The following is a 21,865-nucleotide window of genomic DNA, read 5'->3' as shown; positions in this document are numbered from 1 at the left end:
AATGGTTATCTTTCATATGCAAATGAATGCAAATGTTAATGTAATTGTTAATAAAGTTTTTTTTTAATGCAAACAATTTTCCCATTTATTCAACTAATAGCCATTTGCTTGATTTAGCAATAAAATAATGAATTTCATTTGGTTAGGGTGATATTTTAAATATATTATATATTAATTCTACTTTAATTTAACTGTTCTACTTATGTTTGTTTTGCTAACTTTTCAGCTCCATATGTCTACTTAGCCTTTTGTAACAAACAAAACAAAACAAAAAAAAAAACAAAAAAAAACAACTGGGATTATTTTTTCACTCATTACAATAGTTCTGTTTTCTTTAATATATTCATATTGTTCCATTGCCCCATACTGCTTGGACCCCGTTAATTGCCGCTTGCGGCTATATTATATTATTGCTTTTGGATTTCATGCATTGAGCACCTTTGATTCTATGGAGACTGATATTATTATTTATCAGAATGGACCACTCTTGATAAAGATTATGATGAGTTCTTCAACAAAATATTTTTTTCTGAGTAACTGAGTATTATAGAAAATATTTTTTCTATTTTTTGAACATACAATACAGCTCATTACCTGCATTTTAAAAAAAATCAGCCTTCTTAGCTCACCGTAACACGTGTGTGTGTGTGTGTGTGTGTGTGTGTGTACATTCCAATCATACACATGACGTTCATATTTACTCCTGCATCTATACAGAAATATAATGTCCTCTCGATCTTCTTTTACAGAAACTTTTCCAAAGAGATATTCAAGCGCTTTGGCCCACACAGGCCGGATTAATCAGATCTGCTTTCCAGGCAGCGGCTGAAATTGGATAGCACTCTTTGGATGACTGAGATTAGAACATGTTTTCTTTCTCGCGCCCGAACCGAAGAGCGCTCTCTGTCGAGGCTGCCGACCCCCGAGGTCACCCACCTGGCGCTGCTCCGAATCGTCCTGTCACCTGAAGTGTGAAATCCTCTCAGGGAAGAGGGGGTTTGTCTGCAGGTTTGGCATTGCAATATCTGCACCCCAGGGGCTCAGTACCAGACGTCTGCACTGATTCACAGTACCTCTAACCCATGCAGATAGACGCGGGGTAGGCTTTCAGAGAGGTTCAGACCAGCCCTGTTTTGATACATTTTTTTTAATGGATGATTTGTATATCTAAAATGGCGCATATGCCTCTGGCATGCTAAGTGTGATTTCCCTGGCAGCCGGCTGTGCGCTCTTCATTTGGAGTCTCCTCATGCAGAGTGAGGTAAAGATCTGGCAGCGTTCGACCCCAAGCCCCGCAGTTCCATCTCTCATTGGCTGAAGGCAGGGCTAATGAAAGGTAGATTAAAAAAAGCGGAGTAAGGACTGATGAGCGCACGCATTCCAGCCTGGCATGCGTGGTCATCGGGCTCCGTAACACAGGACGCAGACACTTCTAATGTTCACCTTGTGCTCCCGTAGCGCTTTAACAGGATGCAGGCCCTTTACGAATCACACGTAGTTCAAGGGGGCGACCCTCTTTACTGTAAAAAGGCTTTCGGGATCAATGCGAATGAATCCACTGCCAGTTTGGAAGAGAGACGCTTTTGTTTCCGGGCCTGGGATCTGACTCCGGTGGCGTAAGGCTTGGCGTCGGGTCAGATCCGTGGCCGTTTCCTTTTCTCCCGAAAGGTGGGCTCACATGACGCACGGGGTGGGCGAGAAAGGACGGATTAGCACAGACGGTCGTCAGGAACCCGCTGCCCTTCGCTGGAGGTCCACAGAGAACTCAATGAGGCCAGTGATGTCCAGACAAGAATGCTACGCAAAAGGCAGGAATGACCGACAGAGCGAGAAAGACACAGAGAGAGTGAGAAAGCAAGAGAGAGAGAGTAAGAGAGAGAACGAGAGAGAGGTGTCTTTCAGAAACATCTAAATGCGGACTATTTTAATGGAACACACGGTTAAAGAATAGAAGGAAATTCTTTCCTGTGTGAGGAAGTCACTGACCTGGATTTAACCCCTGGGCCGTGCAGTCTGAATGCCGGCCTGTTCCCTTTGATTTGACTTTAAGCCTTCGCTGCTAGCAACACCTCGTAGCTATGTCGCTATTCACTCTGCTGCTTCCAGTTCTATTAAAAAAATCCATAGAATTTGTATCCAAACACCTAACCTCCCCTTTAAAATTCAACACACATGGGAACTGGTCTAATCCTTGTGTTTGTGTGTTGTTCTTTTTGTTATTTACTCCACCAAGAATACAGCTTTGAAACTGGCAAAATAAAAAGATATGTAAATGAGTAAGTGCCTTACAATCATGAAAAAGATCTTTTGCTGAGGCTTTGTTGGAGACTCGATTCTGATTGGTCAAAAAGCCATTGTTTCACACATGAACAGATCCACTCCTCCTACTTTTCATTGGAGGCTTAATTTCCCCCATCATGGTTAAAGAAACAAAACAAAACTAAAATGAAATGAAATGAAACTCAAAGAAACACCCTCTCTGTGTGAGCTCCCAGTCTCTGCCCCGAACTGTGGAGAGCAGCACACCTTTAAGCACCTGGGCTGATTAGCTAACGCAGCACAGGTGTGTGTGCTCTCTCCACCAGCCGGCGCAGCTGAGACCAATCCGGTTCACTGCCAGACCGAATGCCACAGCCTCATTTAAATATTAATACTTTTAACTGTGCTGTGAGTAACTGGTAACAATAGGATGAGACATTCAAAACCGGTTCGAGTGAGCCTCCAAGTTGTAATTACCAGGAGGAAACTCTTTTTACATTTTCTACCCTGATTTACCCAATTTGATGAACTTCGACCTTTGGGTGATGTTCTTCTGGGGAAAATGGATGGAAACAGCAGTGGTTAATGTGATTAATGGTAAAAATAAATGCTAGCTTCTTCTTTGTTACCAAAGTCTGTTTTGTAATATTTGTGTAGCCTAATCTTTGATAATTTAGGAAAATTGATGGAATCGATGATAATTTTGGAAAATCTTATAATATCAACCAAAAAATGAGTTTGGTAGGCTAACGTTGTGACTAATAATGCTGAAGTTAATTCCATGTTAGCTAACTAATGTTATCTTATTGATTAGTAAACTTTTTTTCAGTGTCTAGAGTCATATAAGGCCATGAATTTGTGTTGGAACACATGCACGTCCCAAGCGCTCTCTGGCACACTATGTCAGTCAATGAGTGGGAATGAGATTATATTTATTCAGAATGAACAGACTGTACGTAAAAATAACCCCAAGAAAATCTTCTTGTGGAGCTCCATTTTGTTTGTTTTGTTCCGAGTTCAAATGGTTCAAATGCACCCAAATGTTTCTAAGATGATCTCGAAAAGTCCTAGTTTCCAATGACCGTGCAAACGTAGCATTATTGAGTGGATGTGTTGTTGTTGTATCTGAACTCGATCTGTTTACACAAGTTCAGAATGTATCGAAGTTAATGTTCTTAAGGGCTGAGAGTCTGTGGTCAGAATCTGAGAGATTACTGTACTCTCACTTTAATTTAAAAGGACATTACCTTTCAGCATTTAGAAGACAGTCTTACGCGGGGCAACCTACACCACGTATACTTCAACATGCATTCCATTTATACAGGTGGATATTTTACAAGTGAGGTTATATATCTTGCTTAAGGGTACAACAGCATTACCCCATCTAGGAATAACCCCATAACCTGAGTTACAGGTTGCCAAACCATTATGCTGTACTCCAGTCATTGAATGATAAAATTGGAAAACGCGAAGTATTTATTAACCTACATCTTGGGATTGCGGAACACAGTACCTTTGAATCCTAACCTTCAGTTCATAACATACAAACTCAGATAGGAAACAATTTGAAGGTTGTATATGAATAATCTACCATGCCTTCGGTCTGAATAATATGTTGATATGAAATTCAGTGAATGCTTTTGCACGATTGATATTACACTCATGTACGCCCAGAATCCAGTATAATAATGTGCTTAATAGTTACTTTAATTTACTTTCTCCATGCCCTTGCAGTAAAAAGGTTTGTGTACCTCTTGTATCATGCATCATGGCTCTGCAAGTAGCTAGGACGTGCTGGCCAAACTGAGCTCTGCAACAGGGGACCTTCATCAAAGATAAATCATTCAGTGACACAGCCTGTCATTGCATTTTTTATTTCCTGGCCTGTCCAAAGTAGGACCTCTGAGTTTGTCCAATACCTCCCGTGAATATTATCTTACATTTCAGCAAAAAAAAAATGGATCCCATCTGTTCTTCATAGTTTATGTAGCCAGTAGCATATTGTCACAATACAAATTTGGCAGGCATTAATGAAAACGTTTCTTGTTTTTTTTTCCCCCTATAGTTTCTGGCAAATTCTACCGCTCACACGCAGTCGCAGAAACATGGATACGCACACGCAGTGCGAGAGCCATATGCTAACAGCTGTGCGGTACCCTGCGCTGTGTAAGTTTTGATTCCGCAGTCAGATAATCTGGGTCGGGGTGCTCGGAAAGGCTTGAATAGCGAATAGTTTTTGGACTGCTTAGACTTTCGCTGCTGATACTCTCCTCAGGCATAGGGCCCAATGCTCGAAGGGGGTCTGGGGGGGGGAAAGAAAGCGTTTTGGAGACTAAAACTACAGGGTGTTGCTCTGCATGTATGTCGGATTCTCTCTATGTCTGTCTGTTCGGTGAAAGGCCAATCCAGGCGAGATTTGCTTTGTCAGTTAGGCCAACGGATGGGGAAGACCTGTCCTGTCTGTAACCAGGAGGCTGCGGGTTTCATTCCCATGTGCCATGTTGCAGTCAGTCAACTCAAATACTGCACTCAACCTGAACCAATATTAAACATAACTGTTTACCTGTGCTGGAAACTCAAAGATTGTAGATTCAGTTCCCATCTGGAGCACTTCTGTTGTACCCTTGAGATAGAAACTTAACCTAAATTACATTAGTAACGATCCAGCTGTATAAATATATGGTACGTAAAAATACAATCTAAGTTGCTCTGGATAATGGTGTTGCTGAATGCCCAGTTCAATTAAATGTAATGAAAATAGTCAGGCTTTATACATGGATGGCATGTTTGGATGCTCTGGATAAGGAATAATGCTGGGAAGATGGTGTTAGTGGGGAAAAAAAACTGCTGCACAACACGCAAATGTACTTCCTTTCAAACATACGACACACGCAGATATGCACATGCACATGCGCACACACGCACGCACACACCCACACACAGGCACACACAAACACGCACCGCTCTGACTCATCCTGCACTCAAATCTCAAACAGAAATAAGTACAGTCAAGAATGAATTATATATCTGTTAGCATCCATTTGAATGATATTAAATTAATATTGTGTATCCACATTGCGACTTATGGCTACGTTTCACTAGTGGTGGTGGTGATGGTGATGGTGTGTGTGTGTGTGTGTGTGTGCATGTGTGTGCATGTGTGTGTGGGTGTGAGTGTGCGTGTGTTCTGTGGGGCGGATGTCAGAGGGTTAGGGGGGCCAGAGGGGGCCCACAACAAGGAGGTTAAATTTAGTCCCTTTTGGACAGCGATTAATGAATTTGCCATCGATTAAAAGACGAGACCTTGACATTGTGATGTCTGGTAAGATAAAGTGAAAGAGAGGGTCTGTGCATTGGGCTCTGAAACACTGGAATCCCTGAGAGCACTTTGAGGCGGTAGCACCTATCCCCCCCACAGCCGTACGCTTTCGGCTCAAGGCACTTCATTATACTGGAGGGGATCGCCCTTGTGCTCGCCATCGGCAAACCCGGGAACAATGTCTCTCAGCGCTCTCATTGGCATGCTAAAGAGCCTTGATATTTTGTCTGACATATTAAAGAAGGAATTAAGCAGAACTATTGAGAGCTTATGTCCCTAGCATTTTAGCTTTTTTCCCCTCCCTCTCTCTCTCTCTCTCTGCCATTCTCTCTTCCTCACTCTCTCTTTCTCTCTCTCTCTTTCCCTCGGTGGCACTCATTTGAAATCCAGCCAAGTGGTTTTCAATGGATAGTGGTAGCATGGCAGAGGGTGGGGGGGGGGTGGTGTGGAGAAGAGGAGAGAGAGGTTATTGACAACGCTGTGGACAGCCGTCTGAGGGACAGGCGGAAACAATGTACTGACTGTTATCCGAGAGCCGGCTTCACTGCATCGCGCAGGGAAATGTGTGTGTGTGTGTGTGTGCGCGCGTGTGTGTGTGTTTACTCCCCTCAAGAAAGCTGCTACAATGAAACCAACTCTCCAAAGCAGCAATTTGTAAGTCAAGAGCCTGGAGAAGTGGTTTTCCAGAGAATGGAGCAGGGGGAGGCCACAGACTCCAGCGTTCTGGAACGTTCTGGAGGCTCAGTGCGGCTCCAGGCCTCGGCGTTCTCCATCGCCCCTCTGCCCCTGCCTCCCCCATCGAGACACAGAGGACGACACGGCTCGGTCTCTTTTTAACAGAACCCACTGCTCACTCCCTCCTCAGTCCTGGGTGGCCTCGCTTTTCATGTGTGGTGCTGCTACAACCTGCTGCTGATACCATCACTGTTGCTAACGTTACTCCTCAGCTACTCTTTCAGCTGACATTTCTACACCAACTACCTCTACTGCTCCTTGCCACTGTTACTGCACTGATGATATTGAATATTTATATTATTTCCAATCACAGTTTGTAGCAAATTCTGCACCACTACTGTAATAGTACTACTGTATCTGCTATTAATGCAACAGAATTCCTATTGAATACTGTTGCCTTCCTAACAATTCCTAATATGGCTATTTTTACACACACACACACACACAAGCACACAGAGATGTATGCACACATACGCACGTGCCTACACACACATATACACACACACACACACACGCACATACACACGTACGCACACACGCACCTCATCAGGCAGAATTTTTCAAAAACAGCCAGAGGCTCGGTGGCAAAAGGGTGGGTGACGGGTGGGGGTGGGGGGTGGGGGGGGCATCATCGCATGGAAACCCACTGACACGGAGACGCAGTCCCTGCTCCGCGTTCCACCCCTGCTTCTGGAAAGACATCAGAGGACGCAGTCATGTATGGAGGCGGGGTTAAGAAGCAATGTAACAGCCTATTAACTTTAATATAGATATGTGGAGTAAGCATATGCGCGGCCCCATTAACATAAATCTTGGTTACACAAGAGCGGCCCGCCGCCCCGGTCCCCTAATGGCAGACGCTTAAAACGAACGCGTCCGTCGGCTCCGGCACTCAATTAACTCCTTAGCCATTTACCCACGGCGACCCGCGCGATCGCCACGGTAACTACCGCGCAGGCTCAGAGGGGCTTTACGGCCGTGTGACTGAAATGCCAGATGAGAGAATCTCTCCGAGTAATTCCTGTACGGATAGCAGGTATACATCAGCCTCCTGAGCAGGGGTACTGCTGCTAATATCATTAGCAGTACAGGTAGAAGTAATGGCAGAAGTAACAGTAACACGCAGCAAAATGCCCCGTGCTAATTCAACTCCAACAGAGTACATATGAGTCCAATAGGGACTGTATGTACTCTGTAAGAATTTAATACTGAACATTTTACTGTGTTGTAGTCACAGTAGCAAAAGTAGTAGCATCTTCACTGGCATTTACCAGAGGCTATTATCCAGTCCAACTTATAATACAAATAAAGTGTAGAAGCAGCATAAATAGTAGTTGGAGTAGCAGTATTAGTACTGTTCTAGTAACGGTTATAACAGGAGTAGTAGGTTAGTGGAAGGGGAGACAGTTTTATTGCTATAGCAATAGTGACAGTTATAGTGATAGACGGACATTAGGGTAGCTGTTTTAATGCTGTAGAATAGTAAGAAACAGTGGTAGTATATGAGTAGTAGGGGTAGCAGCATCAGTACTGTAACAGAAAGAGAAAATAGTGATAGTTTGAATAGGACTTTTTGAAAGCAGTGGGAGCAGTAGCTGTAGAAACGCTATCTCTAGTTGACAGTGAAGATGGGAAATAGGTAGTTTTGGCTCTCGGAAATTGAGCTGCTTTAAAGGCGGAAGGTGTCACAGCGTCAGTGAGAGGAGAGAATTGCTTTGGTAACAGGAGTTTGTGAAGAGGAAAGCAGAACGCTCTCCATTTTCGTTTGAATCGTTATCAAAGGCACCTGGAAGGAGAAGAGAACGAGAGCTTTCCCTGACTCAACTCTCCACCCCCCCCCCCCTCCCCCCCACACCCCCGCCAGAATAAAGGCACTCTGCTGTTTGATGTTTTTACTGAGAGAGGCTTTCAAAAGAACAGATGTGCCTATGAACTTTCCAGAAAACAAAGAAATGGGAAAAAAAAAATAATGGGTAAAAAGGATAGGAGGAAAAAGAAAATGGAAAATCTAGTGCTTTTCGTGGAGAGAGTCCTGTTGGTCAACCGTCTATGTGGGCAGTTGCTGCTGTTATTATGATTACGTGCATGATCATTATGCATTGCTTATTAGGTTAAGGAGATAATCACAAAATATACCCCTCCTACTGCTGTCTGGTTTATGAAGTAAATTTTCTGTTTGTCTGAACATGTCTGTTGCTTGAGTGTGTGGGCGAGCGTCCCGTCGTCGCTGTGGGTCTCACGGCGATTCGTGTGTTCCGCACCACGTCCCGTACCACATTTCGTCACTGTCGCACAGATAGTCGGTGCGTCTTAGGAGGCGGCGTGCTACATTGTTCAAGTGTATTGTACTTCAAGTGGCACGCCCACAAGCTCACCAATCAGCTGTGGCTCTATTTCTGAAGTACTGGGACGAGCAGGTAAATCACGTCGAAGCTAGTCCGTGAGGGTAGGTGAGGGGGGTGGTGGGGGCATATTTGCAAAAGTGAAACCTGGTGGAATCGGGAAGCCACGACTGCTTCCGTGGGAGCTAATTGGATGCCCGTTTAGCAACACCCTGGGAGGACACTTGGAGCTGCAATCATGCATAAAATTGCTTTTGTTTCTCTGTCAACCTCCCCCCCTTTCTCCTCCCTCTCACTTCCTAGCTCGTTCCCTCTCTCTTTCACACACACTCACTCACTCTCTCACGCTCTCTTCCTCGTAGTGCATTTCCCACCTCCTCCTCTGCTTTGGGGGGTGATGAAATAGCCCTATTAGCACACCTCTGCGCCGGCCTCGTAAAAAAAAGAAGAAAAAAAAAAGAAGAAGAAGAAATGATCCGGCATTAAATTTCAATAACCCGTTTCCCGGAGCCCCCCAGAGCACAAGCAATCAAGGGTTAAATTGGATCTGTAACGTACGCTCGGTGACCCACAAATCGCTATCCCATCAACCAGACTCATTACGGGCGAGCGCACGGGGCGGGGCCAGCGGCGTCGGTGCGCCACGCTCTGTCTCGCGAGCGCGCGAGAGGGTGGGGGGCACGGGGGGGGTGGGGTGGGGGGGGGTTTGGGGGGAGGGGGGTGGCTTGTGCGCGAATTACCGCCACCGCACAGCCCAGGCATTTAAATTTTGATTTTTCCGTAATGGGTTCTGACATGTTTCATCTCCTCCGGGAGGGAAGCAGGCGAGACCTCCGAAAGTAAATGTTGCTAAAAAGTCATCAAGGCAGAATATTAAAATGCCATCAAATAAGAATTTCGCTAATGCGATCGGGCTGGGGCTTCAGGTACCGCGGATCGGGGTCAAGGGGGCCTGGTTCTGGGAGAAACACTATTTGTTCCCCTCCACTAACCCCCCCCCCCCCCACTTCCCCCTCCCCACACCCCCGCCTCCCCCTTTCCCCTTCTTAAATAAATTATTTAAGGACTTATTTCTTCCTCTCCCAGCCCACCTTCACGGGCTCCTCGGAGTTCAGTCACACAATCTGAAATGAAAAAAGAAGGGTGGGAGGTGGGATGGGGTGAAGGAGTGAAAAGTGAGCTGATGTACCCTGGTGGTCGGAGGGGGGGGCTGGGAATGGGGGGGGGGGCAGGGGGGTTAGGGGTGGTGCTGGCTGATTCCTTTTCCAGTGAAGTGAATGCACTTTGGAATAGAATGCGAAAAGTCAATATAGGGCCACCCAACCGTATGATTTGCCTATATGTACAGTAGGGGCACGTAGCCTGGACATGACTCCCACAACATCCTCATCCTCAGCTCTGACCCTTTCTCACTGATACAAAGACATTATTCTTTTCACAGGATTCAGCATTTCCTGAACTCGCCAAACAAATTGTGCGGGAAAAAATGGAGCACTTGTATTTAATTGTCAGTCAGGAGTAAGGATGTGGACTTCTCTAAAAACCACAAACCTCCCCTGAGGATCATTTTTGCTGTTATATTTCCATTTCTCTTGTGCACACCTCAGGAAAATGAATCAAGCAAAATGAATAGTCTCCTTTTTTATTTTTATTATCCTTATTGTTCATATTATCCGTAGAAGTATTAGTGGTAATTGCAGTATAGTAAACGGAGTAGGCATGTTCAGATGTTATCATATCATATTTTCCTGCTTTATCAATCTGTCCTGGCCCTTTGGGGTCAGGTGCAGAATGTAGATTAAGACCCAGCATCAAAGCTGTCTACAGCAGGGGTTCTCAATCATATCCAGGAAGGGCCATTGTGGGCGCGGGCTTTTATTCAAACCAAGCAGGAACACACCTGGTTCTGCTAATCAATCACTAGAGTCTTTGCTAAGGACCTTGATTAGTCAAATCAGGTGTGCTACTGCATGTTTGAAGCAAACGCTTGCACCTACACTGGCCCTTTCCGAGTAAGATTGAGGACCTATTGTCTACACTGTAAACAGGCTATTTATTTATTTATCCATCCATTCATCCATCCAATGTGTTCATGTCCCACTAAAAATCCAGATTGGCTGTCAGAAACATCTTCTCACCCAGCTCGGTTCCAAATCGCTCGATCGCGAATCCTCTGACTGTAACCCTGGCTGTATGGCACGAGGACGCCGCGCGTCCCGAGCCAGCGTCACACCTGCCGCCCCTCCTGTTAAAAGGACCCCTCTTCGCGGAGGCGCTGATTCCCCTCTCCTCGTTGTGTTCCTGTTGCCGATGCAGGTCTCTCTCCGTTCCGCGGTTGTCCTTTATTGGTCATTACCGCCCTGACAGCCCACCAGCTGTCCCTAATTGCTTGCTAATGGGCTGCAGAGGTGTCGCGTGCTCCGTTAGGTCCTCTCTCTGGCACTTCAAACCAGAGGAGACTCCTCTAAAAAGTGTGCGTCGCACTCCCGCTCAATCTTTTCCCTGGCACTACATTTGTCCTGTCTGGCCACTGAGTATAAATCACCCTTAAAATGCAAGTTTTCGCAAAATTCCACAGGTGCCTTATTTCTTTTTTTTTTTTGTAGCACAAACGTATGATGCCGTACACATTTTGCACATGATGCCAGCGGCAGGCGTTCCTTGCCGCCCTCCGCCAACCCCCCCCACCTCCACCCCCACCCCCAAACCCCGCAAAACAAAAGAGACAGTCAAACAATGACAACACCGGGGAGGCGGGCGATACGACCGTCGTCGACATAACGGTTCTGATGGCAAGATGTACGAGCGCGCTTAATATTCGGGCCCCCTCCGGCGGACGAGGGGGGCCCCCGCGTTGCTTGAGCTTCGTGCGCGGGATCAGCGGCGCTGGCTCCCGCCCTCCCCCGCCCTCCCCCGCCAGCCCCTCTAATAGATGTGAGAAGGTCAGCCGGCATTAACGAGGGACGTACGTTAGCATTTGCGCCCGCCGCCTCCCGCCGCAGAGCGTGCATGCTAAAGGAGGCCGGGACAAGCGGGCCCTTTCAGCGGTGATGAATGGCTTTTTTCAAGCGATCTGCTCCCTAGTTATGAGAAGAGTGACCTGGTCACCGGACGACTTTATGAAGCCATAAAAAATGTATGTCAGTCTCCAGTCTCCCAAGCCAAAGAGAGATGGAGAAGTGGGGGGAGGGGAGGTTAGGGAAGGGGGGGAAGGGGGGGAAGGGGGGGGGGGTATGGTAAAAAGGCCATTTTCCACTGCTCTAAATAGCTCCCTGACTGCAGTTCTCCACTTATCTGAAAATCCTTGTCAACAAGATGTCCGCTCTCTCTAATTCGGTTTCTTTCTTTTTTTCTCTCGGTTTTTTAGGTTCTGCTGTAAATTCTTCGGCTCCTTGCCATCCCCAGCAGTGACCTGTGGTCTTGAACACAGGAGACTTACAGGCGGGATCCGTTTTTGTGATCTATATAAATAATCAATTTCGGCGATCTATAAAAAAGGATGCATTTCCTTGATTCCCGACACCATCGTCTTTTAGCAATGTGGTGTGGCTCAGAGTGGGGTCAGACTAAAATGGCATGATACTGCATTGTAGATCTGCATACTGTATAATCCTGTCCCATCTAAGTAAGACTGCTATGTTATTGCCAGTGGCAATTATCAGGATATTATGGTGTTTACATGGACATGTGTACTGTATGTAATTAAAATAAATTCCTTTTTTAAAGTATGGTGTCATTTGTAAGAGTCTTATATGATGTCTACATGTATTTTCGTATTTCTCACTCGGATAATGATATCTAGCTTAGTGTATATTCGTATGATTCTTTTATACACGGCAAAGGTGAAAGGTGATACTATCTCGAAGGTGCATTGGTCATTTATAAACCACAAAAACACGTTTGTAAGACATGCACTCACCATTTATCAATGCTATCTGAATGACACTTGAATCTAACATTTTTTATTTACTTCCTGACATTCAATATCCTCTCACTGTGTTAGAGATTGATATCTTATCAGGGACTGTGCGTTATGAAGCTTATGTGAACCTCGGAATACACTGGCGACGCACAAATACATAGTTACGAGTCCTGTCATGTTTTCAGTCTGAAAAACAAACAGATCTCTCCAGTTTGGCTTTTTAGGTCCTTTGTTGCAATGAGTCATCTTCCACAGGAAAAAAAAAAAAAAATGGTTTGGCAAAGCACCAATGTGCCACATGCGGCAGCCTTGCAGGCAAGAAGAGCCCAGCATTCATACGGCAGGATACGGCACATTGTCTGACATTATTTTACTTCCGATCGGGGTATCAAAATCCACAAGAACAGGGGAATTCAGTCATCTACCAGTTTCCCTCCCTTTCCCCCTCCCTCCCATGTAATATGGCTACATCCCATTAATCACACATGTCTTCTTTTTAATAAATATGCAAATTTAAGTTAGCCAATTGGTATTACTAATAATGCGATATTAATAAAACATGAGCTTTCTCTTCGTGCGTCTGTCAGCGTTTTAGGAAACAAACGCTCGAAATGAAAAAAAGGGGGATAAAAAAAGGTTGCGGATTCTCAAAGGGAAGTCTCAACCGTAAACAGGAAATGCGCAGGAAGTGAGCAGTGCGGGGTGGGATATTACAGCAGCACGGGAGTGGGAGGCGCCGAGCACTTCATAGCGTTTGAGTGTTCCCGCTGTACCGCCACGTACTTTAATCTGACCTCCGATTACAGGCACCGCGCGCGGGCCCCCAAATTGAAAAGAGCAATCATTTATTTATGAGAGTAATTAGGTCACGATGTCTGACAGGCGCAATCCATGCCATTTCGGCGACCTCCTGGGTCAGGAAGGAGATTGTGATGATGTTTAATTCAAACATCCTGCATTTCGCGGTACTATTTCAGGTTTGTTATAGCATTTTAGCCACCCCCTTCCCCATTGACCTGCGCAGCTTTAGAAACCCTGCTTGTTACTGTAGCTTGGTAAATGTCATACTTTTCCACGCTGTTCTTAGGGGTCAGCCAATGATGCGAGCCGACCTACACAACCGGCTCCTCTTCGACGCCCTTGAATTTCTCTCAGAAGCACTACAAACTAATGCCTTAATATCTAGGCCCACTTTATAAAACAGTCCATCCAACAGCCTGGTGAAAACAAAACACTGGAAGAGATGTGCAGGCAAATATTAGCGAAGGTTTTTATTTTCCCCCCTCTCTGTTTTTTCCCCTCTGCATTTTTGTTATTTTCTTTTTGTGGCGGTGCTGTTGGCTATTGGTTGTACCAAAAGACCAATGTGGCTATTTGTTTTATTTTTTGCGTGAGCCAGGTCAGCTAAAACATGCCAGGATACAGATAGGCTACCGGCAAGGCGATACCTGTTGAGAGTCGTAAAGAGAATCCAAGGGTTGTTCCGTGCCGTTAATGTCAGGAATTCAGCGGCCGAGGAAAAGGAAGTGCAAATAAAGGAGCGAGATTATTTCTGTATCAGAGGAGTTAAGAGCAGGAGGGACGGGGAGGAGCTAAATTGCCCTCCACTGTCTCGCGCCGCGCAATCAATCATGGGCTCCTCCTGAGACGCCGCCATCGCAAAACAGCGGTAATCTGTGGTCATTGTCGCCGGAGTAGATTGTTTGCCAAACTATTACCATAACTGTCAGCCCAAATCAGAAAAATAATCTCATCTCTCCGGACAGATGCCTTCCCCTGCATTATTGATACGGTCATCTCGGAGAGAGCGAGAATTATAAACCGCAGTTCTATTTACAAAGGGAGATTGGCTAAGTCCTTGAGAGTGAGCGAAGGGGACAGAGCTTCTCAGAAGGTGAGATATAGCTGGTTCAGGAGGGACAGGGGGGGAAAAAAAAAACAAATTTTCCTGGCTGTGGGGTCACCTGACCCCCCGGGGGCCCAGTTCCACGCTGAAAATGAATCACCCAGAACACACCAGGACTGAATTCTCACAGTGCTTTCACTCGCACCCGGGCTCTGACACCTGGAACTCAATATTAGATTCCTCATGCTTTGTTGTTGCAAAACAGGGTGGCCGTGGTTGACCTTGAAGGGAATGCAATCCATGTATTCACTCTTAAAGGCGGCGGCGCATTAGCATACAGACGTCCGGCTCCTGCTCGGTATTTAAGAACGAATTCTAAACGGGTCTCTCCAGGGAACGCCGAAGCACATTCAAAATAACCAGAGGCGGCCAGTGTCAAAGGACAGGAAACGCGCTGTAAAGACAAACAATTACCTGCGCCGCGCACAGCCCCCCTCATAAAGGTGCAAGATGCCAAACAGGGGGAAAGAAATACATGTTTTGTGTTGCAGGGCACCATGCTGGCTACGTGACTGTGAATTAAAAACTTTCAGTGAACTGTTACCTGGGAATCAAGCGCTCGTCTGTCTGAAGAAGGCACGCTGTACGCCCAAAAAAATTCCCCTGCACTTGTCTCGTACAGTAACCAAAGGTGTTCTCTGTGTCCTAAATACCTACATGAGCGGTTGACCAGTTGCCAGGACTGGCTTTTCCAAAAACATGTGTCCTTTGCTGGCACAGGGGAAAATTTGGCAAAGAAATATCAGCTTACAAGATCTAGCATATGGAGGGATAAACAGCTCCCCCGTCAACGGCACTGAGCTCAGGCCTACTTCCTCCTGCATGATTAAAAAAAAAGAAAAAATAAGTGATGGATGTTCAGAAATGATCTCTGGGAAAAAGCATCAACCTCAGCCAATTGGACCCAAGCCTGGGTCAGTGTGTCCCTGGTCTCTGATGGAGGGACGCCTGTTAGACTTCAGGCAGCCGGTGTGCCTCTAGAACTCCAGTTCTACATTTCTTGGAAAGGGATTTTATATTAGCCAGACCTTTCACCCAAAATGGCTGGCAAAAAAAAAAAAAAAAAATTCTCCACACAATGCTGTTCTGCATCTCTTGTCAGTGAAGCAGGTTCTTTAGTCGCGCACTAACACAATTGTTACTTCTCAAAGCTGTCAGGAAACAGTATCATTGGCATAATCTGACACTTCTTCAGAAAAGCGGGCATTGTTCATAGCATAGAGCAAGTATTTTGACAAGCTTCACATAGAGGAGAGAAAAAACGACACAACACTGGCATTGCTTTTGTCGAAAGTGTCGCAGGGATAGCACAGTTTGATTCACTTGCAGTCGCATATGTCCAGAATGTATAAAAAAGTAAACAAATCAGGCACTCTTCACGGTAAGAAGAAATTTTATGACACTTTATGCATTGAATTTGTGCAAACTATCTATTTTCAAGCCCCACCCCGCTATTTCAACAAATACAGTTAAAACTAAAATTTAAAAGTAATATTTAAAGTGATGCCACAAGTTACCATATCTCTTAGCAGCACCTCCTATTCAAAACATCTTACCACACCCCTGGGAGAAGCTACGATAAAAGGTCTATTTAACTGGAAAACAGATCCTCACTTTAACTAAGCTGTATTGCTGTAATTTAACTCGAGTTGACTTGTAATTCTTTATTAATAAAACATTTATTAAGAATCTGTGCTGAGAGGTATGGCAATAGCTTGACAAATTATGCAAAGAAAATGTAAAACCAATGAGTGACATTGCTGTAAATCCATTATATATATTTACTACAATAAACTTTCATTTAGACATTTAATTTCTTTTGCTAAATATACCAGTCATTATGATTTTCATTATAGCATCATTATATTTCCATATACATAATGTCTATTGCTTTCCTTTTATAAATGGAAAAGAAAAATTGTAATGATAACCCCCTTGAGATCTACTTTACCGTGCTGCACATTAGTGATAGTCCTCATATGTGTGTTTTAACATAAAATTTGTTTTACCTCTTTGCTGGTTTTTACAACGATGTTCAATTTCAAGAAAAGGACTTGCGGCGTAGTCAGAACGAAAGGATCATGGGCGGCAAAATAGGAGAAAGAAGAAATCCCATCAAATCAAATTGCCAAATGCATTCGCCTAATGAAATGTGGCAGGTTAATTTGCAGTGATTATAACACATTTAGAATTAAGAGGAAGTCTTAGGCCCGTGCCATGACTGGCCGGCATCGGAGGTAATTGACAACCGAGCAAAAAAAAAAAAAAAAAAAAAAAGAAATTGTAGCGTGGGGGGAAAGAGTGCTGTTTAGTCACAGGGCTTAAAAACCATTACGCGGATCAAATTCAATTTGTCAAATATTATACATAATTTATAGATTCCGTGAGTCATTAAAAATGATGGTTTGCATGTATCCACGCGCTCTTTTTTTTTCTGTCATCCAACGGTGCAATCATCCACCTGTCACAGACTAATGGACAGCACTTATCCATGCCATCATATTCATATGCAGCCCATATTCCTGTTAGACTCATAAGGGCTCCTTCTCAACGCTCCCTCTGAGGAGTCTCCCCCCCCACCGCTGAGGGGTGTGTAAGGATCATCCGGACCGCGGGGAGTGTTGCGCACACTGACAAAGGTCACATCCTGTTCCCATCACTGAGAGACACATTTTTTATCAAATGTAACATTTCTTTACCCATGACTTTGTAATCCTCTGGAACATTCTTTCAGCATCGAACAAATTATGAAACACTTTTTTGGTGGTTTGGAAAGAAAGGACTCTCCAGTTTAATACCAAACTTAGATCATTACTATCTTCAAATTTTTGTACTGCAGGGGAATTAATTAATATGCTGTGCCACAACTGATCCATTCGTTGAGAAAAGAATGTCTGCAATGACTGTAGCTCAGCCTGGGGCAGCTACTCAGGAAAGTGGCAGGCTTTGGAGCTAGACCAGGCCTGTGCTTGATAAATTTGTCCTTATTATCCCTATTGATGTTTAAATTTCTTCTGGGTTGTTACTACACGGGCAGCAGCCAGTGACAGAGGTACCATGACCTTCTTCGATCCATAATCTACACCTGTTAGTGGACTCCTTCATCGTTTGTGAGTACACACCGGCTTAAAGGTTAACACAAGAGAACCAGGCTGGGCAGTGCTGCCGCGGCAACGGATCAATGTCAAGTAAATAACCTTCTCTACCTTATTTCCCCGAGCAGTATCGATCCACTGCTTTTTTTCCCGTCTCTTTCCCCCACACCATTCAGTTCTGTGTCACATCTCTTCATTTCCTTCCCAATAAAGGGCATCTAACTGTGACATAGTGAAAGTGCAAAGCGACAGATTATGACAGCTCCATTTTGTATCATTCTCAGCTGCGTGATGCATTTCGGAGTTTATGAAAGAAGGAATTAATAGGCTAAGGCAGTCCAGGAAGCTAAAGGCTATGTCTGCTCCACAATATAATGTGAAAGGAAAGAGAAATTTTTTTTTTTTTTTTTTTTTTAAGAAATAAAATAAATTCATGGCATGTTGTTAGAGGATTTACAGATTACGGATTTACTTTTTTCTCCCTTCTGTTAGTAAAAATAGGCATATGAATAATGAATACGTATCAAACGTCAAAGTGGATAAAATGCATCATAATTGTTGCTGCCTGCTTGTCTGTTGATTGATTGGCTCACATTAGATTACATGTAAATCACATTTCTTTTTCATCGTTGCTGTCACGGTTGTTCAAATGCATTTTACACTGAAAGTATTACCATGGCTGCTAACAGGACACGATTAGAAAAGGACTTTTGATTGACTGCATCTTATTTCACTTATGTTTTTTTTTTTAGAGCGCACACATTTTTGAATGCAATTATTTATTTATCTTCCAGAAGTGATGTGATAGTTAATTATGTCACATCCAATGGCTCCTTTTCCAATTACATAAACATAAATAGAGTGAAATTGTAAGCATGTAAAATTCACAACATCAGTACAAGTGAAAAATTACAGAATTACAGGCTTTGCTTTTTTTTGTTAGCTTCAAGTAAAAGCAGTACATTATTGGTCAAACATTGATACTGTTGCCAAAAAATTAGGCCTCAATCAAACCATCCAAAGCAGATTAAAAAAAAAAAAAATCAGGCACAAATTCAAGCAAATGTCATTTTTGATTTGTTATGACTTGTTATGCAGAAAGTTTGGAGGTAGCAGGAATTAACAGAAAACTGTGCATGAAAAAAAAACACATTTAATTTGTGAAAAAGCTTCACTGAAGGACAAACCAAGGACACAATGCTATTAAATCCAGGCCAGGTTTGTGTGCCTGTGGTATACTGTACCTAGTGACAATGTAAACTTTGAAGGCGAGAGAGAGAGAGAGAAAGAGAGAGCGCTGGCCTCTGAGCTTTCAAACGGGTTCCAGCTTCAGATTTCACCGCTTTGCTTGACTAATCTTGTGACAGGTAACTGGTATGGCTGAAATTACTTGGCAATGTTCTCTTCTCTTTCTTTTGAGAAGTACAGAGAGGCTGAAAGAGAAAGAGAGCGAAAGAGATGGAGAGAGATGTATACTCTGAAAGTGTGATTTCACTCCGGGCAAGGTCAATCGCAACTTCGAATTTGCAAAACTCACTACATCAGTCTCGTTGGAGTTTTTCAGCACCGTGCCGGCAATTTGTACGGTCCCCCTTGAATTGCAGAATGGAACATTTCAGAGAAGCAAAGCAAATCCATTTCAGGTGACACCGAGTGGGTGGAGGTCCTGGGGAAGGCAGAAAGCCTGTGATGGACGAATAAACATCTGAATGTCGACTGATCGTTAAAAATGTAATTGCTCCTTCGCTTACGCTGTACAATCATCTTTGACACAAAACTGAATATACACTGCAAGTGTAGGCTGCATCTATAAGCCCTTATCCAGTTATTTGAACAGTTAAAAAATGTATTATCCAGGGGAAAACACATTACATACTGTAAATAGATTTCGGTCTAAATATTTAAAACTGCCAGTCACCATATGAGTTAAACCAGGTACTGATGATTTAAGCTGCTTGCTTGTGCTTGCTTGGAGGGCAGTGTAATCTAATGGTTTGGGAACTGGCAGTTTCCCAGTTTCCTAAGATTCCCAGCTGGAGTGCTGCAATTGCATCCTTTAGCTGTGTACCAGTAGCTTGTGAAATGCCCAGCTGTATTAATGGGTTGCATGTAAAAAATAATTTAAAATATATGTAAATCACCTGGACAACATCTACTAAATGGCAAAGCTTTATGTAGCCATAAAGGCAGTTCCATCAAAACAGAAGCTCCAAACAAGAGATTCAGAAAGTGAGAGCAAAAGACCAAAAGACTTTCTAATTACCCTGTTGTTTTTTTGTTTTGTCCCAATTGAGCCCAGTGATCTGCCATTGTTTTTTCCCTGGCAGGCTTGGGCGATAAGTCTGCTTTGTTCCCTGTGACGATTCTGTGCCTGCATTGCCCACTGATGCAGCCCACAAGATGAATGTGACCCCCTTCCCAGACTCAACGTGAGCTGAAAGTGTGCATACGTCTGTAAGGCCAAAACGCTGCCATTGGCCAGCAAAATGTGACACCATGACTTACTATGTTTCCAGAAGCTACTGTATGCTTATGAGCCAGTTTCTTTTATAGTTTTTGTTTACAAAAAAACCTGTATAGTAATGTTGTTATTGGAAGCCCAATTCCAATTTCCTTGAACACAGGTTGCATGAACATAGGAATTTCCAACTGAAAGTAAGACTGAACACAGGTACAATCTCTGGAGACATTACATCACTGTACGAGCTGCTGTGGAGCCACTTAAAGTGTACCTTTCACCACAAAACCCCTGGAAGCTCTGACACCCACTATCGTGAAGCCAGCAGGTCATCTGAAACCTTTATAAAAGTATGTAAAGTATCCCTCATCACGCACAGACATGAACTGTCCCTTTAACTGTGACTATCAGCTGTGCAACACTTTCTGGTCAGATGAGCGCATAGCCATTAAGATTCCCTGGGAGTGCTTGGATGGATGAGAGGAATTCTGCTCTCACAGGTGAAACATCTGGGCTGGGAATTCTTTGTTTCAGGAGAACAGAGACAGGGAGAGATGTATTTCTGAATACTTACTTGGGTAGTGTAGAAATCATGTGTGCAAAAAGAGAAAGAAGCAGACAGGTGGACAGATCATTCATGGAGAGCAATCAACAATGATGCATCTGACGGAACGATAGAACTAGGGGGTGGAGCCTCAGGACTGACACTTCCTGCAGTTGCTCATCTTGTTTTACTACTAATAATAATAATTTGAATCCATCTCCACTTTTCCCCCCTACAAATTTAGAATAATCAATTGCGCCCCTCTAGAAGTACTGCTGTGTCACCAGCACTCATGGAAGCACTGCTACAGCTGCATTTCAGCCTGCATAATGGTCACTGCAAAATGCAGAGAGATTGTCTCAGTTTCTGCTCAGAATTACCATCCGGATGAGTTTGCTAACCTTATTAAATGAGCACCATTCTTCTTTTTCTCTAAAGTTCATTATTGGTACCCATTTGCAGTGCAGCAGAGTTCATAGCCTCATATGAGACATGCAGGTGGTAGAGTCCAGTGATATTTAGATATGTTGATATTTTTCAATATGAAGCTCATATCGATGTTCACGATATGACAATTTCACTTATATTGGAATACTGAATATACTGAATGCATAAATATTGTTTCACAATAGTCCTTCAATTAAAAATGATTGGAAATGAATAACGTTAAAGCTACGATAACATCTTGTTCCCACCTTAACACAGACCGGGCTTCCTTGGAACACATCAAAAGGATATTTCACATGAAGACTTTACTTAACAGGCCACCATTGTAAATAAGAATGTTCTTAATGACTTGCCTGGTGAAATAAATAAAAATAAACACAACCTGAGAACAAACAAAAGGCTAAGAGGGGCAATTCCAAAAGAAAACTAAATCCAGAAAACACGTAATGGAACTCAAAACACTCGAAACACGCAGGGAACTCGGAAAACACCAGAAAATCTGAAACATGGGTCACAGACACTGGGAACAGAAACAGTAGAATGCAGTACTGAGTGACAGAGAAGCAAGACTTAAATACACAGGGTAACAAGACACACTTGGAGACAATCACAGACAACGAGCAGGCGGGTGCAGAATGAAACAAGACAACGAGCTGACGTGTGTGGAATGTGATAACACAATTAACCCATTACCACAACAATTAACAATAACCAGACACAAAACGCAGGCAGACCAACTAAGGGGCGTGAGACAGGACAAAAACTACGGGGAGGCGGGACCAGAGGAGGCACAGGCGGGAACAGAGGAGGCACAACCGTGACAGCTAGCTATCTAACT

At 44.0% G+C, this 21,865-nt stretch overlaps 2 long non-coding RNA genes across 2 annotated transcripts; both read right to left on the bottom strand.

The window, feature by feature from the left end:
- Positions 1-534: 534 nt before the first annotated feature.
- LOC135242321 (uncharacterized) lies at positions 535-2,538 on the bottom strand. Its single transcript, XR_010326307.1, has 3 exons — positions 1,987-2,538; positions 1,444-1,797; positions 535-1,326 (listed from the first exon to the last, which is right to left on the bottom strand). It is a non-coding gene; the product is annotated as an uncharacterized LOC135242321 (long non-coding RNA).
- Positions 2,539-17,263: 14,725 nt separating this feature from the next.
- On the bottom strand, positions 17,264-21,648 carry LOC135242259 (uncharacterized). The gene is made up of 3 exons (XR_010326292.1): positions 21,276-21,648; positions 19,116-19,262; positions 17,264-19,011 (listed from the first exon to the last, which is right to left on the bottom strand). It is a non-coding gene; the product is annotated as an uncharacterized LOC135242259 (long non-coding RNA).
- Positions 21,649-21,865: the final 217 nt, after the last annotated feature.

Source organism: Anguilla rostrata, chromosome 16 (assembly GCF_018555375.3).
Source record: "Anguilla rostrata isolate EN2019 chromosome 16, ASM1855537v3, whole genome shotgun sequence".
Taxonomy (NCBI): domain Eukaryota; kingdom Metazoa; phylum Chordata; class Actinopteri; order Anguilliformes; family Anguillidae; genus Anguilla; species Anguilla rostrata.
Note: the sequence above shows the minus strand (reverse complement) of the source record. Positions and strands in the feature narration are given on the sequence as shown.